Source organism: Cricetulus griseus, chromosome 6 (genome assembly GCF_003668045.3).
Source record: "Cricetulus griseus strain 17A/GY chromosome 6, alternate assembly CriGri-PICRH-1.0, whole genome shotgun sequence".
Taxonomy (NCBI): domain Eukaryota; kingdom Metazoa; phylum Chordata; class Mammalia; order Rodentia; family Cricetidae; genus Cricetulus; species Cricetulus griseus.
In genome coordinates, this window is record NC_048599.1 from 107,562,772 (window position 1) to 107,580,741 (window position 17,970).

Below are 17,970 nucleotides of genomic sequence, written 5' to 3' on the forward strand. Positions count from 1 at the left end.
GAGTTTTGGTGTGGGAATGATGAAGTACAGGTATTGTAGTAGTCAAAATACGTGAATTCATAATAAACAGTAAGGATTACTCTCTCTCTCTCTCTCTCTCTCTCTCTCTCTCTCTCTCACACACACACACACACACACACACACACACACACACACACACATTCACAGCTAAATTTAGAGACATGATTGTAACTCATAAGAAGCCTTAATTATCAGTTCCTAATCAGATATTGCAGTTCCTCTCTGAAAACTATCTAGACAGATTTAATAAAAGCACAGAATCTATGCAGAAACAGTAGAGAGGATGCTGGCATCTTGAGTTGGATGGGAATTTTGCTTCATTCTTCACAATCTTCATAGAAAAATGAAGTGATCAGATAAATCTTTGCCACTGCCCTTGAAGCAGGCAGGATGCAGCTGGATTTAAGGGATCCCAAATTTTACTACAACCCTCACGATTTACATTTTATCACAAAAGTCTTCTGGACTTCAGAGTCTACATCTCTTACATTGTTGAGTGACAAAAGAAAAACACATGACACAACATTTCAAACCTAAAACTCACATGAACTTGAGTACTCTGCTCACAAAAAGCAATTTTTCCCTCAAATTACTTCTCAGCCCTCTTTTAACTGTTCCCAGGATCTTCACATCTTCTGGCCCATAGACTATGTGACATGAAATTGTCATACAGTCTTTTTTCTTGGGGGTGAAACATCTTTACAGCTATTTGGTCCTCTTGTTTCTAGCCCAGTTCTTACATGAGGAAGCATTTGTATCAGACAGGCAGAGTCTGGTGCTAACAGAACGAAAATTCCATTACCTGGATACAACACCAGTAGAGGAATAAATGGGCAAAATGCATGCTTTTTGAAGTCCTGTTACATTTGATTATCTGCGCTTTGAAACACACTAGAGATTCTTGTTTATATTTAAGAAGAACAGAAAAGTGTAATGAGACATGAGGCAGAGATATGTACCATTTGATAAATACCCTATGAAGGAGTCTAGATTTGCTCAGGGGAGACGAACATATCTTTTCTTTTTAAAACTTAATTTGAAGGTAACTGTTCAAAATGTTGAACAAGCCTTTTCAGACACAATGTACATTTAAAGAGAAGGAATTTGTATCCAAGGAATTTTACATCTTTCCCAGACACTGAATGACAGTGACTGGTTCTCTAATTCCTAGTGAAATTGTAAATATCTATAGCTACATACAGAGCACATATGTCTTGCTTATTTTCTCTAAGATATCTTATTGGCTTAATAAGCTAATTGTCCTAAATATGTGGCATCTGTGCAATCTAATGCATCTATGTAAAGTATTATAATAGCACAAATGATAGGCTACATTTGTGGATCTCTACCTAGTAGGTAATGCAGAAAAGGTAAAATGTATGCACAAAGAAAACCCGTTATTAAACAATGGCTATATATGCCACCACACATTACCCCAAAATATGAAGTTGAAGTCATATTACAATTATATTGCTAAAAAGAAAATAAACCAAGTTCTGTTTCAGAGGATTTTTCATATTATAAAGTATTTTCTATTTTTAATAATATTTATCATCAGGTGAAACTTATGTTTATATGCATGACTTGTTGGAAATCTTTCAAAAATGTACAATTTCCCTTTCCTGCTTATTCTGAATATTCTGAAGTTATCATGGTGTCTGTAACATCACCAGTTTCCAGTGGCCTACAATTCCCATTACTCACTCATGTGTGCTTTCTTCTCCTTGTGTCTTGATTCTGCAATGTCCACTTTGAACCAATAAAATATGGTGATTTGACATACTGCCAAATCTTCAAGGTTGGCATCTCTACCTTTGTGTTATACCAGGTAAGAAATCTTGTGTTCTAAACCTTACGGAGAATCCCAGGATGAGGGTGTGGAAAGTTTCTTTTGACAGTTCTGGAGGGCCTTTCAGCCACTAGTTAGTACCAAATTGCCAAACACAAGCAAGAACCACTTTAGAAGTGGCTCCTTCAACCCAGCTGAGCTGAACCAGCAGTCACCTTGAACAGAAAAGACAAGCTACCCATGCTTTGCAATTCTCAGAGGAATAAGAAAAAAAAAAAAAACAACCTCTGTTGTTCTAAGTCTGTTTTGAAATAACAAACAACTAAACCATAGATTTTTGCCTTGTGACTAATGGTTATATGGGGAATTTCATAGTGTGTTTTGATCATATTCATTGCACTCACCCAAATTCTTTCATATCTACCCTCACTTCCGTACCTACACATTTCTCAGTTCTCATTTTTATTTATATTTTAAGCCCTTGTAGTCCAGTTTGATTCATTCAACTACTCTTGGGTATCAGGCCTAGCCTGGAGTATGAATAAGCTTAGTAGGAGGTCCACCATTGAAGAAAACTGATGTCACTCTTCTAACACCTACAAATATCAATAACTTCTTGGCTGGTTATGAGACTATGTCTTTCTTCCCATCACATGCTAGGATTTTTCCTGGATTGAGCTTGCTTATGTCTTGTGAATGTCACAATTACTATATGTCCACATACACAACCTTCCTGTTGTGTCCAGAAAACACAGTGAATGTCCTTGAAGTCATCTACAACCTCTGGATTTTACAATCAAGTGCTTCTTTGGCAAGGATCCCTTGTGGAGAAAGAATTTGATATAGTTGTCCCATTTATTATTGATGGGCACTCCCCATCCTATTATTCTCTGCATGTTGACCAGTTCAGGGTCTCTGTATTAATTGGCTTCGCCTGCAAGAGGAAATTTCTCTATGAGTGTTGAGATACATACTGATTTTTGTGAATCACAATAAGAAAGCACTAGCAGTATTATGTCCATTTAGCAGAAAAATAGTAGTATCTTGTATCATAGTCTCTCTGACATATCTAACAACAGGTTCTTGGCTCTGTTAATAGTGAAAGGTATGAGTTCCATCTTATAGAGCAGTCCTTACATCCAATCAGAAAGTGGTTGGTTACTGATATAACGTTTATGCCATGATTTGAACCGGCAAATGTCAAGTCTGTCATGATAGTAACTTGCAGGATTCATAGCTGGAAAAAACTAATGATTACTTTAAAACTCCCATAGCATGTACAGTATCTATCAATACTATGAAAACTAGGCAGTAGTGATGAAGCTTCCAGGTCATTACCAGCTGATTTTTCCCATGTTCTGTAACTCAAATTGTGTCACGTTTATAGCAATAGTGTCTTTTTTCATATATATATATATATATATATATATATATAATATATATATATGATCTTATTTTAACAAATCAATCCCAGTTCACTCTCCCTTCCATCCTCCCACATCCCCTGATGACCCCTCTACCCTATCCCCCATCCACTTCACAGGGAGGGTGAGGCCTTCGATGAGGGATCATTAAAATCTGTCAACTCATTTGGGGCAGGGCCTAGGCCCTCCCATGTGTATCTAGGCTAAGAAAGTATCCTTCAATGGGAAATGGGCTCCTGAAATCCTTCGTTCACTAGGGATACATCCTGGCTCCACTGCCAGAGGCCCCGTAGACTGCCCAGTGCTCCTAACTGACACCCATATTCGGGGAGGGGGACTGTTTTGGTTCTCTGTTGGTTTCTCAGCTGTCAGACTGGGGTCCATGAGTTCCCACTTGCTCAGGTCAGGTGTTTCTGTGGGTTTTCTCATAGTGGTCGTGACTGCTTTGCTGGTCACTCCTCCCTCTCTGAAACTGGATTCCAGGAGTTTGGCTCAGAATTTAGCTATGGATTTCTGCTTCTGCTTCCCTCAGCTACTGGATGACAGCTCTAGGATGGCATTGTAGGTAGTCATCATTTTCATTATAGGGGACAGACATTTAAGGTAGCCTCTACACTATTGCTTAGGGTCCTAGTTGGGGGTCATCCTTTTGGATCTCTGTATTATTCCCTAGTGCTAGATTTCTCTTTAAACCTATAATCGCTCCTTCTATTGATGTGTTGCTTTTCTTGCTCTCCTCTATTTCTCTCCCCACTCAATCTTCCTCATCGCTCATGTTCTCCTCCCCTCTCCTCTTCTGCCCTCCTCTTTCTTCTACCTCCCTCCTCCTATATTCCCCATTTGTTCAGGGTCTCTTACCCCTTGGCTTCACTGGGGGACCTGTATGTTTCTCTTATGGTTCTCCTTTGATGGAGGAAGTCACTCTATGTATATGTTTGTTTTATTGGTTGATAAATAAAGCACTGTTGGCCAATAGGGAAGCAAGTTAGGCGGGACTAGGAGAGAAGGAGGATTCTGGGAAATATAGGAAATGGGGAGAATTGTCATATGATTCCAGGAAGAGAGGAAACATAAAGCCAGTGTCCTCGGTAAGATAAGTCCATATAAAACTATATAGATTAGTAGTTATGGATGATAATTAAAACTGAGCTAGCAAATAAGAAATCCTAGTCATTGGCCAGCAGCATTGTAACTAATATAAGATTCTGTGTGTTATTTGGGGGCCCTAAAGCAGCATCAGAACCCAGGCAGCTGGCAGAAAGAGTTATTATTACACTCCTTGTTTCCTAGCTTCTCTGGAGGTATGGATTGTCTAGAATCCATATATAAGTGAGTACATACCATGTTTGTCTTTCTATGACTGAGTTACCTCACTTAGGATGGTTTCTTCTAGTTCCATCCATTTGTCTGCAAATTTCAAGATTCCAATGCTTTTTTTCCACTGAGTAGAACTCCATTGTATAAATGTACCACATTTTCTGTATCCATTCATCAGTTGAGGGGTATCTAGGTTCCTTCAAGGTTCTGACTATTACAAATAATGCTGCTATTAACACAGCTGAACAGATGTCCTTGTTGTATGCATGTGCAATATAATCTTACTTTCAAATTATGAATGCAATCTAAGAGCACTGGCAATAGTCTATAATGTTTGGGGTATCCATAGGAGCCCATTATCCAATGACTCAAAAAGAAGCAATCCATTCCTGGTTAAATAAAATCTAGGGTACTTATTTTCTAGCATCTGGTGTCTAGTTGGGGCATTGCCTCCCCCCTTATAGACTAACTCCATTTAAAATCTTGAATATATGTATATATTTTAAAAGCTTCTACAGCAGTAGGTTTCCATATGGCTTTGTCAAAAGGCCTTTAGTTTATAATAACACTCCCTGTATTTTCTTCTTTACCTTACCCTCCCATCTCTCACCCCTTAATCTTTACTGTTTCATTATTATATGTATTAGAAGAGTACAGTAGACACCAGGATATCTAGATTCTAGTCCAAGGTGAATCATTTATGATCTAGTTGCTTGAATACTGTGCCTGGTGATACACCAGAGGGTGTATGAATACATTCCAGTGTATTTAAAATTATTCTATCAATTTCATCTATTCACTGTCATCATATTCCTTTAACTACAAAGTCTATTTCTTTATCTGTTTCTAAATAAAAGTAAAATTTGTGTAAGAGGAAAAAGTAAGGAGTAGACTTCAACTTGTAGGCACAAACAAGAGCTTTCAAAACAGGGCTCCTGTAGTTTAGAAAGAAAAGACCAACAATAAATAAGTGGGATTAAATGAAATTAAAAAGCTCCTGTATAACAAAGGAAATGCCTAATTAAGTGAAGAGGTATCCCAGAGAAGTTTTGCAGTGATACACCTGAAATGGGTTTAATTTCTAAAATATACAACCAAAGAACTAGACACCAAGAAAACATACAACTTCAATAAAAATGAGGTTGAGCTGGAAAGGTTCACAAGCCCTTATCCCTAACTGATGAGCTATGGAGTGTTGATGGCTTCTGGGGGAGGGAAAAGATTTCTTTATTGTTGAGGCTCCTGTTGAGTAAGCCATTCATGCTTCAGACCCGGAAGTTGAGAGCAACACAAATTGGACTCAATAGCTTACTTGAAAAAAAAAGAAAAGAACAAAGTACATGGTTTTGGGGAGGGTTGGGAAGTGAATATGAGAGGAGTTAAGTGGTGTAGAGGTTGAATATGTTCAAAACTATATGAAATGATTGAAGAATTAGTAAAATGTTTCTGAGAAATGATTTTTATAATGGGCTAATGAACTGAACAGAAAGTTCTCAAATTAATATAAGTCACTAGTAAATACTTCAAAATGTGTTCAACATCCTTACCCATCAGGGAAACAAAGACTACACCTAATTTAAGTTTCCCTCTAACACAGAATGGCCATAATCAGGAATAGAAATGGCAATAACTATGGATGTGAGTATGAGGAAAGGGGACACTGCTGATTGAAAACTAGTACAGACACAATTGAAAATGGTGTAGCAGCATCTCAAAAAATTGAAAAATAGATCTATTATATAACTCGGTGTTACTCCTAGGCATATACCCAAAGGAGTTTGTATCTTACGATAGAGACACTAGCAAATTTACGTGTATTTCTAATAACTAAGGAATAAAGTCAACTTGATGTGTATCAATTTATACATGGAAAATTAATTTAATGTATACAAAGCATATATAAAATATGAATATTACTACATTTAAAGAAAAATGAAATTTGTCAAAAAGTGGACATGACTGGAAAAAGCTAGAGTGAGTAAGGTCACCCTATTCCCAAAGATGAAAATGTTGTATGTTGCTTTGTGTCACAAAAAGGATCTAATGTCAAATCCTTTGTTTTGTGATTTTAACACAGAATACACACTGAAGCTGGGAAACCAGAAATTGGTAGTGAGAGTCAATACTAGAATACTGGTGAAATGAAAGTGGAAAGAGGTAACTCTGGGGGCAGAAGGGTTAAAGCAGCTAGTGATTGATGGGGATTGGAAAATGAGGGGCAAGAGGATGGTAACCAAAATGAAGTATACAAGAAGAACATAATTAGGAACTTAGGATCTTGCGATACAAGTAAAAGATAAAATATGAAGGGATAGTAGAACTATGAGAAATGAATGAACAGTTGGAGAATAATGAGGGCTAAAACTTTAAGCATTAGTGTTATGAGGGACAGAGAGGTAACAGTGAGTTAACCAAGGGTAAGGAAGTATCAAGAGACTTTATAAAACCCCACGTGCTTGAAAGAAAATGGAGTTTGAACAGAAGTAGCCCACATTAGTGAACAATGCTGCTCTCTCAAAAAACAAAAACAAAAACAAAAACAAAAACAAACAAAACAACAAACCAACCAACAAGCAAATGGATTACTAAATTAAAATCAGTGCTAGGCACAGGTTGCCTCACTATGAGTAATTGGTCACAGAGGCCCCACAGGCACCCAAACAAGGCAGCATATTTGTAGATGGTAAGACCTTATTGCTGGACACACTACACCATTTGGTTGTAGGACACAGATAAATCAGTCTTGAACTGACCAAGAAACTCTACCTATTGTCTAGCTTATAGAGTACAGGAGTGTCCAACGCAATCAATCTACTCAGGGAGAAAAGACACCAATGGATTAATCTAGCTAGACTTACTGGACTTAGATGCTACAATTCCAACTTTCTATTTCCATGTGTCCTAAATAGTACAGTAGGGGCAAAACTGTTTTGCATGTAACTAATCACTATCATCACCACTATCTTCATTGGATTTAGGGCCTGATGCACAGAGGGATATTCTGCTCAGTATTGTAAACATGATCAAAACCCATGGTTAGAGAAGTCATAGATCCTAGGGGAGAATGATATTGGTTTTCTAGATGATCATATTGCCAAGCTGCCTTCTAAATACTTAAGTTTATATTCATAGGTTTGTCCTCATCTAAACCTTGGTCAGAGATTTTAATGATTTCTCTGATGTTTTAAATATTTTCTTTTTTCCAGATTATAATTGCTTTATTTCTCTCTTCCATTTTCTACCTCCAAACCCTCCCATATAGCCTTCCTTACTTCCTTTCAAATTCATGACCTTTTTTTCATTAATTGTTATTACATGGATATATATGTGAATATACATATATATTCCTAAATATAACTTCCTCAGTTTGTATAATGTCTCCCTTTGTATGTTCGCATGGTTGACCATTTATTTGGTATTGAACAACCAGTTGGTGTGGTTTATTTTCTTCCTGGGGAAGACTCTTTCCCCTACTCTCAGCATTCCTCAGTTGCCTGTAGTTCTTTGAATGGGGTTGAAGCCTCCGGGGTTTCCCCCATTGACTTTGGCACATCTATTGTTGCTGTCCTTGTTCAGCTCATGTATATTCAGTAGTGGTGGTGAAACTTCTGACAATCCCAGGAAACACAGTCTCACAGAAATCTCCCTGATTTTCCTGACTCTTACAATCTTTCCATTTCCTCTTCTGAAATGTTTCCCAAGATTTAGGTACAGGAGTTGTTTTGTAGATGCATCCCTCGGGACTAGGCCATAGCTCTCAATTTTGATTAGTTGTGGTTTTCTCAAGGCACTGTATAACATTTCAAAGGAGGGAAGAAACTAACAGTCTTACACAGATATGGTGCCTATGAACCACAAGGAACAAGCATATTAAGATACCCTAAGGGTGTAATGGTTGCATGCATAGCTTGGCTTGGTAGTAACCAGCAGTTCACTAATTGGATTTAAGACCTGCTTATCAAGAGGGAAATTATGCATGGTACTAGAACCCTAGCCAACTACCCAGAACTAATGAAGTCATGGTTCCTAGAGGAGAACCTATAACCACCACTTTCCTAAACCAGCACAGTTCTTAACTGCATTCTAGATACTCATCTTTATATTCATGAATAAGTGCAATCCTCACCCTTCATCAAGGGAAATCTTCTTTGCAATGGAAAGAGAACAGAGAGATTTATTGCAGAGTTTCCTTGCTGGTCAAAGTCCAGAAGACAATGTTTCATGACATTCCTCCTCATCCTTCAGTTCTTACATCTTTTTCACCTTCTCTTGCATGATATTCCCTAAGCCATGGAGGGTATATGTTGAGACAGATGTCCCATCTTTGGTGGAATACTCATAGGCTTAATGTCTTCACTAAGTACTTACCATTGGAGTCTCTACAAAGGCAATTAGTAAATGACAGGTGTCAACCATAATCACCTGGATTTCTTTTTAGTACCCTATTAGGTACGAATATTCTATGTATGCCTTCACATTTATGGTTTAGAGATGTTTCAGTCAATCTACTTTTATATCTTTTGTTTGTATACATTCATTTAGCATATGTACATATTCCTAGTATAAATAAGAACTCTCTTGGGAAAATGATATAGTTTCTATCTCCTGTTTAAAACCTGTTTAATGAGGGATGGGGGATGGTTAATAAAAATATCGTACTGGGCATGGCTCATGCCTTTAATCGCAGAGTTTGGGAGGCTTAGGAGGGTGGATCTCTGTGAGTTTGAGACCAGCCTGGTCTACAAAGGGAGTTTTCCAGGACAGCCAAACACACACACACACACACACACACACACACACACACACACACACACAAAGATGGGGGGGAGACAGACAGAGAGAGAGGGGGAGAGAGAGAGAGAGACAGAGAGAGAGAGAGAGAGAGAGAGAGAGAGAGAGAGAGAGAGAGAGAGAAGTATAGATGCAGTGGAAACAACCATTGAGAACCAATAGCTCTAATGCTTCCAAAGTGAAGCAAGTTCTTTACATATATGAAGCTACCTGGCAATGTTATGATTAGTTCATGGAGTAAGTTTCTAAGCAACATTAAGATTTAATTATTCTGAAAGGGAAGAAAGAACACAATTATTTCTAAACTCCTCCCATTTCAAGAATGTTTTAAGACTTCACTTCCTGATTTATGAAAAGTAGTGGGTAAAGATGTTAAATTCAAGTCTCTAGTTCCTTCTCAGATTGTTTTTTTATTCTGTAAAACCTGGATATGTCCCAGATGGATCAAAGACCTCAACATAAATACAGCCACACTGAATCTTTTTGAAGAGAAGGTAGGTGGTACCCTCAAACAAATTGGTACAGGACATCGCTTCCTGAACCTAACAACAGTAGCACAGACATTGAGATCGACAATTAATAAATGGGACCTCCTGAAACTGAGAAGCTTCAGTAAGGCAAAGGACACAGTCAACAAGCAAACTGGCAGCCCACAGAATGGGAAAAGATATTCACCAACCCCACATCTGACAGAGGGCCAATTTCCAAAATATAAAAATAACTCATGTAGCTAGTCTCCAAAACCCAACCAATCCAATTAAAAAGTAGGGTACAGAACTGAATAGACAATTCTCAATAAAGGAATCTAAAATAGCTGAAAGACACATTAGAAAGTGCTCAACATCCTTAGCCATCGGGGAAATGCAAATGAAAACAACTCTGACATACCATCTTATTCCTGTCAGAATGGCTAAAATAAAAAACATCAAATGACAGTTTATGCTGGAGAGGATGTGGAGAAAGTGGAACACTCCTCCACTGCTGGGGGGAGTGCAAACTCTTACAGCCACTTTGGAAATCATTACGGTGGTTCCTCTGGAAAATGGGAATCAATCTACCAGGAGATCCAGCAATTCTACTCTTAGGCATATACCTAAAAGATGCAAATTAAAACAACAAGGACATCTGTTCAAACCATGTACATAGCAGTGTTATTTGTAATAGCCAGAAACTGGAAGCAACCTAGACGCCCCTCAACTAAGGAATGAATGGAGAAAATGTGGTATATTTACACAATGGAGTAATATTCAGCAGGAAAAAAACAAAAAAACAAAAAACAATGGAATCTTGAAATTTGCAGGTAAATGGATGGAACTAGAAGACACCATTCTGAGTGAGGTAACCCAGTCACAGAAAAGACAAATATGGTATGTACTCACTCATATAGGGATTTTAGATCTAGAGCAAAGAAGTAGCAGCTTACAATCCACACTGTCAGAAAAGCTAGGAAACAAGGAGGACCCTAAGAGAGACACACATGGTCCCCTGGAGAAGGAGAAAGGGACAAGATTTCCTAAGGTAATTGGGATCATAGGGGGAGGGGAGAGGGAGTTAGAAGAAAGAGAAGGAGAGAAGAGGAGCAGAGACGATGACATGAGGGAACAGGAAGATCTAGTCAGGGGATGAATAGAGGGGAGCAGGAAAAGAGACACCATCACAGAGGGAGTAATTATAGGTTTAAAGAGAATTCTGGCACTAAGGAAATGTTCAGAGACCTACAAGGTTGCCCCCAAACAACAATCTAAGCAAATAGTTGAGAGGGTACCTTAAAAGCCCTTCTCCAATAATGAGATTGATGACTATCTTATATGCCATCCTAGATCTTTCATCCAGTAGCAGATGGAAGCAAATACAGACACCCACAGCTAAACACTGAGCTGAACTCTGGAATCCAGTTGTAGAGAGGGAGGACCAGGGGTCAAGACCAGGCTGGGGATACCCACAGAAACAGCTGACCTGAACAAGGGGGAGCTCATGGACCCCAGACTGATAGCTGTGAAACCAGCATAGGACTGTTCCAGACCCCTGAAGGAGGAAGTCAATTTGGAGGTCTGGACAATCTATGGGGCCACTGGTAGTGGGTCAGTACACCCCTAGTACACAAAGGAACTTTTGGAGCCCTCTCCCCATAGAGGGATACTCTCTCAGCCTAGACACACTGGGGAGGGTCCAGGCTCTGCTTTAAATGATACGACAGAATTTGAAGATCTCCCATGGAAGGACTCACCGTGGGGAGCAAAAAGGGGTTGGGATGGAGGGTCGGTGGGGGGCAGGGGAGGAGGGGGGGAGAGGGAACTGAGACTGACATGTAAAAGAAGCTTGTGTCTAATTTGAATAAATAAAATTTAAAAAAAGAAAGAAAAAACCTGGACATGTCTCTTCAAGAAACCTTAAATGATTTCAGAGACTGTTCATCAGGTAATATCATACATCCGGTACAGGATCTTACCCATCAGAACAGCAGATTTATGTAGCATATAGTTTTGTTGCTGTTACATTTTAGACTTTTGAAGTCCAGGGCAAGTTGGTTACTAATGAACTATTATTACTCAGCTCAGGAACTTGTAGGTCATGTATTGAACCAGTATTTAATATCCACAGAATTACAGTGGGTTATAAAAAGATTCCTTTATATTTTCACTTCCAACTAATCTCACTATATTTGTGATTTGCAAACAGGATAACAAATATACATAGTTGAGCTCATATCAACAATCATGCTCAAGGAAAGCCCACACTAGGATAAGTCTTGAATGAAAGAAAAGGATGTTAAGTATAAGTGTAGGTTAAAAGGGAGTAGCTGGTAATGGATATGATATGTTTTAGTGGCAAAAGTCATGGAGCATGCTACTTTCTTTGTGGCTTTATCCATCTTGCTATGAGAAATATCCATTGAGACCTTCACAAAGAAAGGACATTTTACTCACAGCGTTAACTAGTTTATTGAAAAAGAGTGGTAGATAATCTAAATGTAAAAAAACAAATTAAGAAATAGAAAATTCTCAGAAAAGTTAAATCAAATACAGCCAAGAGAAACTAATCACAAAAAGGGCTGGTCGCAGTAGGAAGAGACAAAGCAATGCTCATAAAAGAAGAGACAGGTGAATAAATGAACCCGAAGACAAAAATTGAACTTGTAGGTAAGTCAATGAAATAATGAATGAAAAAGAAGCCCATGCTTGAGTCTTGGAGAAACTCTCTTATTAAAAATGAAACGTTTGAAACAGGCAGAGTCAATAGCATATGATAACATGAAAATGAAAGATAACATTGGAGAGAACCAAGAAGTAAATGTGAGGAAAGAACAAAGAAAGTGAGAACGTGAATGCAAGAAGCACAGAGGAAGGGGGAAGTACAACTAGATTTAATGTATTTAAATACTGTCCATTTTTATGCATCACCCCATCTTTGTCATACATGCAGTTCCCATTGACTTTTTAAAGTCAAAAATAGTAAAACATTAGTTTTTCCTCCCTAAAGGATTTACAAAATATTTTACCTCTTTGAACTGTGGAATATGTATTTTATTTTTAATATATGCTACAATGACAGGCAATTTTCTTAGGATCTAAATCTTTGATTAGGGACAAAGAAGGTTTTCTTCATGTGTGGCAAGCTGCCCTGAGGTGATCTGCCTTGTGTAAGTGCCAGGACATTAACACCTGACTCTAAGCACTGCTGTGTTCGTCTCTTGTTCTCATATAATTGTGCATAGTTAGATTTTTCTGTTTCGTTAATAAAACCTTTTCTCTATATCATTAAGGAAAGATGATTGATTACATTAGAAAGATTAGATCATCTTTTTGCTGGTCACATTTTCTTGTCATCGGTGATGTCTCCAGTTATTCAGAGTGGCAGTTCTGCACATCAGAATTATCTGACAAGCATAATGGAAGCTGATTCCCACTTCCATCTAGTTTCTGATTCAGTAGATTGGAGTGAGGCTCAGGAATTGTGTTCCTGAGTTTAAAGGTGACACTGATGCTGTAGGTCTGGGGACCATGTGTTGAAGTGTTGCTGTAATCACCCACATCAAATAGGCTTCTCTCCATGATTTGGTGCTTTGAGCTTAAGTGAACAATAAATAGGCATAAATGCTATATATGTTCAGACATTTGACTGGAAAACACATGGAAAATACTCTTCACCATCATAAACAGAAAACTAATTGTTTGCTATCTACTTATTTGTTTGTAGCAGAATATAAGAAACCTTATATCAAAATATGTAAAAATACAAATTAAATAAATATTACAAGTTTATACTTTATAATACATTCCCAACCATATACCTCTGTAACATTCCTGTTGATCTTGACAAAACAGAACTTTCTACAAAGTGAATGAATCACTGTTTGAAGGATTTTAACCTTTATTTTCTATCATCTTTGCAAGAAAGGCAGATGTATGTAGACAGGGTAGATAGAAGTTTGTTGAACTTTGAAAGAGAATTTCAAGTGTCTCTTCAAGACAATATTTTGTGTTGCCTCTTAATTCATTAATAAAGCTTTATTCTTTCCAAGGTGTGGTATTTGTTATTTTGTTGTTGTATTTTTAACCCGAAAAGATAATGTTTTCTTCATGAACTTAGAGAAGTATTATAGAATAGATGATGAAAATTCAACAATGTTTTTCATTGATATTCACTTGTCTAAATGATTTGGGAAGTGAGTGTACACAGTTTGCTTGGACAAGTAAAAGCAGTACTAAGTGTTCAAATTTCCCTTGAAATTTTAAGGGAGCTGCTAATGGAACAAGGAAGGTGAGTAATATTTGCAGGTGAGACTACAATGATATCAAAAGGTAGTCTGTGGGTCTCCTGCATAGAGCTACCCAGGATTTGTGTAAAATGTCTGTCTTTACAAGTCCTACAATATCATCAATTGATATTTTATAACCATAACTGAAAGTCTACATTCTAACCAGATACACTAAAATTATAGGTGATAAAGACCTTTATTGGGCATTGTTACATTGTATTAGGGGAGTGTATTAAATGCTAATTCAATAAATTTTTTGTTGTGCTTCATTTTGTTTGTGGTAACAGAGATTCGATCCAAAGGCCTAGTACAAGCTAGTGTTGTTGTCTGTCATCAATCTATTGCAATAGATTTAGGTCTTGCTTCACATATTCTAAAATCTATTGTGAAGATACGGTGTTCATTAAAAAAAGAAAAAAATACAAATGACAGTAGCAATGATACATTCTGAGCTCCTTTGTTTCATTAGCAAGGAAGATATTTTAATAGATGTCTGAGTATAATATATGGCTTATAAAATATGACTGCTGTTTTAAAAATATTTAAATGGTCAGCCCAGAAAACATACATACAAGTAACATATGGAGTGAACATGTTATATCTAGGAATATAGATAGGTAGATATACATAAGTGTGCACTTACATAAATATGCATATACATACACACATGCATGCAATAATAACTAGTGAAAAAAGAGGCCATGAATTTGAAGGAGAGCATGGAGAAGTATATGAAAATGTTTAGAAAGACAAAAGGGAAAAGGGAAATTTTGTAATTTCATTACAATCTTAAAAATTAAAAAATGTGCCTTACATTAACAAGAATGAGAGTTTCTAATTCATCATATGAAATAAGCAATTTGCGTTGGTGCTGTTTGCTAAGATTGTTTTGTGGCATACTGTATTAATAACTTAAATATCATGTAGAGTATATAGTGTCCAGTGTTAGTCACAGCATCATATCAGAATGGATTACTAATGTTATGACTTAATGAATACACAATTTGACAATCTCAAATTGAGTCTTTTATAAAACATTTAAGTTATTACTGTGTTCACAAACATTCTTTACAACATTTATTATATATTAGCTTCATTAATTAAACAAAAAAACTATGAAAAGATGTTGATAACCATCTCCAACAAGACAAAACAAATCCAAGAAGACAGTACCTGATGTTTTATAACCAATTTAGCCTAAACTGTCCATGTCTCTAATCAATGCTTCATAGACTCAAACACCTATTTCACCATACATCACCATACATCGGAATCACCCAGACTTCTCCTACTCCTCTCCTCTTTGCTTCCTGCACACACTTCTGCTGCCAAGATTCTGTGCTTATTTTGGTTGCATTGAAGACTCATGGCTAATATAAAGGCTTAGTCTCTGGCCATCCCTACTCTGTTCCCCAACATTAACACACATGATTTGTACATCTATAGATGTTACCCAGTACAGAAAGTAGCAAGTGATAACCTTACCTTCAAAGTGGCCTTTTAAAAGCCTGCTATTATATTTCAAAACACGCAAATTGAAAAATACAGCCACAGTGAGTAAAACAGGAATTCACGTAATCTCATATTGTAAATGTTATTAGTTTGATAGTCCATGATTTTCTGTAAATGTTAAAAACGAGACTTGAATTCAAATTAGTCTACAGTTTTACCTATCATTTGTTTTGGAGTTTAAAAAGATTAATGTTCAATGTTTTATTAAAAAGCTATGAACTGTGTCCAAACAGATAAAAAGAAATGTTGAAATAGGTTTCATGTAGGAGAATGTATGGCTTTTATTTTCTGAATAGCAACTTCAATAAATTAAAGTGCTCGATATTGTACCAGCCAGTGTCAGAAATGAATAGTGAACCCGCCAGCAGAAATGTTTTCAATTTCTTAAGCACTGTCCCAGAACCTGATAGAATTGATTGGCTTTTTGACACAAAATTGTAGTGGCAGAGACTTAAGAGGATGAAAATTCCTCCTTAAAAAATACCCAAAGTATGTAGTAACAAATAGTATCGAAACATATTTCAATACATCAAATGGTCTATTTTAAGTAAAACCAAGGTTCATGTATCAGTAAGTTTATGTCAGGGATTAATTTTTTTCCTGAAGTAATGGTAACAAAAATAATTATAATATATTAACAAATGGTAACAAAAATAATAATTAATCCTAAAAGAATAAAAAACAGTTTTTAAATCAATTAAATTTTTGTTTTTTCAATGTTTGGTTTTTGCCTGTTTATTTTGTTTCATGTTTTTGAGACAGTGTCTTACTATGTAGCTCTGGCCAGCCTGGACCTCACTTTGTTGAGTAGGCTGGCTTCAAACTCATGGAGGCCTGTCTGCCTCCACTGATGAGATTAAAAACATGTGCCACCATGCCTGGAAAATTTAACCTTAGATATTTTTTCTCCAGTAATTAATCAAGCACAGTACTTTAATAGCTATTTCTATAAAGTAAAAGTTAATTGGAGAAAAGAAAAAATCTCACGACAAAGTTTAATAAATATATCTAAATAGTATTAAACAAATATATTGATTGATACTTAGCATAAATTTTTGTGTGCCTTATCAGAAGTTCATACATACATATATCCAAACAAACTGCACTGGGCAAATTATAAACAGCATTATTGTTAACATTTAGGTTAATAATGTTTCTGCTTTTAGTATTTTTTAAATAATTTCTTTACTTATATCTAAATTAATAAGACATTTGAGGGCTGTTTTGTCTCCATCTAGGAAACAAAATTTCACCCTAGTATTACTAACTGAATTATTATTTGAAAAATAGTGACATCTTGCTCTTTAAATGCATATCTTTAATAACTATAAATGAATAGTCAAAAATTAAAAATGAATGACATACATGATAAATATAAATATAAACATATCTAGTGACTATATGTTAGAACTTAAATTTTATTAAAATCAAAGTTTTATTAATTAGCTTAGAAGTTCTAAGAAAAGTTTTTATAAAATTATGAAATTTTACCACGTATTTAAGAATAAGCTTATTCATAATGCTTTGGAGACCAAATTTTAGTTTAGAATCATAAACTCAAGACACACAAATTATCTCAATTATACTGAAACATGTTTATCTACCATGTAAATTAGCATACCTTATCTATAATTTCAAAATAATTATGCCTTAAGAAATCAAATTTGTCACGCAGTGTTGGCATATTCATTAAATCCCAACACTGGGGAGGCAAGGCAGGTAGATCTCTGTGAGTTCCAGGCTAGCCTGGTCTCCAGAGCGAGTTCCCAGACAGCCAAGGCCATACAATGAAACAACAACAACAACAAAACTAAAGAAGAACAAACAATCTACATCTTTATCATAACAATTTTGAGAAAAGACATATATAATAGAAACTCTAATTGCCAATGTTTAGTCAGTTGAAGAGCAAAGGTGCCAGAGGTTCCAAGGTATGTGCAAAATATATCCACTTCAGACATCACTTTTGATGATGTATTATAAGTGAGATGCTGACTCTCAGAAAGAAACAGGGGAAAATCTCTGTAGGACCAGGGTTAGGGCAGCAACTCAATGACATATGAGATCTGGCCAATTCTGAGCTTCAAAGTTCCTCGTTTTCTAAAAGATATGTTAAGTGCTATAAGCACTTCTACAGAGCACTTTTAAGTGGAGCTATGTGAATCAAATGTATAAACAGGTTTCATCCCTTTCCTCTGTCCTGCGCGCTCTCTGTATTTCTCGCCAGCAAGAAATCATACGCAGGACACTCGGATCCTTCTGCAGACAAGCTTTAATGCATCTTGTGAGGGGAGAGCATAAGCTTTCCAGAGCGGAGACATTGAACCAAGAAAATCATCCCTTATAAAGGCTGACCA

The 17,970-nt window shown here is 36.6% G+C and overlaps 1 protein-coding gene across 2 annotated transcripts in view; it reads right to left on the reverse strand.

Moving 5' to 3' along the window:
* The window catches only part of B3galt1 (beta-1,3-galactosyltransferase 1), a 541,119-nt gene that overhangs the window by 475,495 nt on the left and 47,654 nt on the right, over positions 1 to 17,970 (reverse strand). The window lies entirely within an intron of this gene.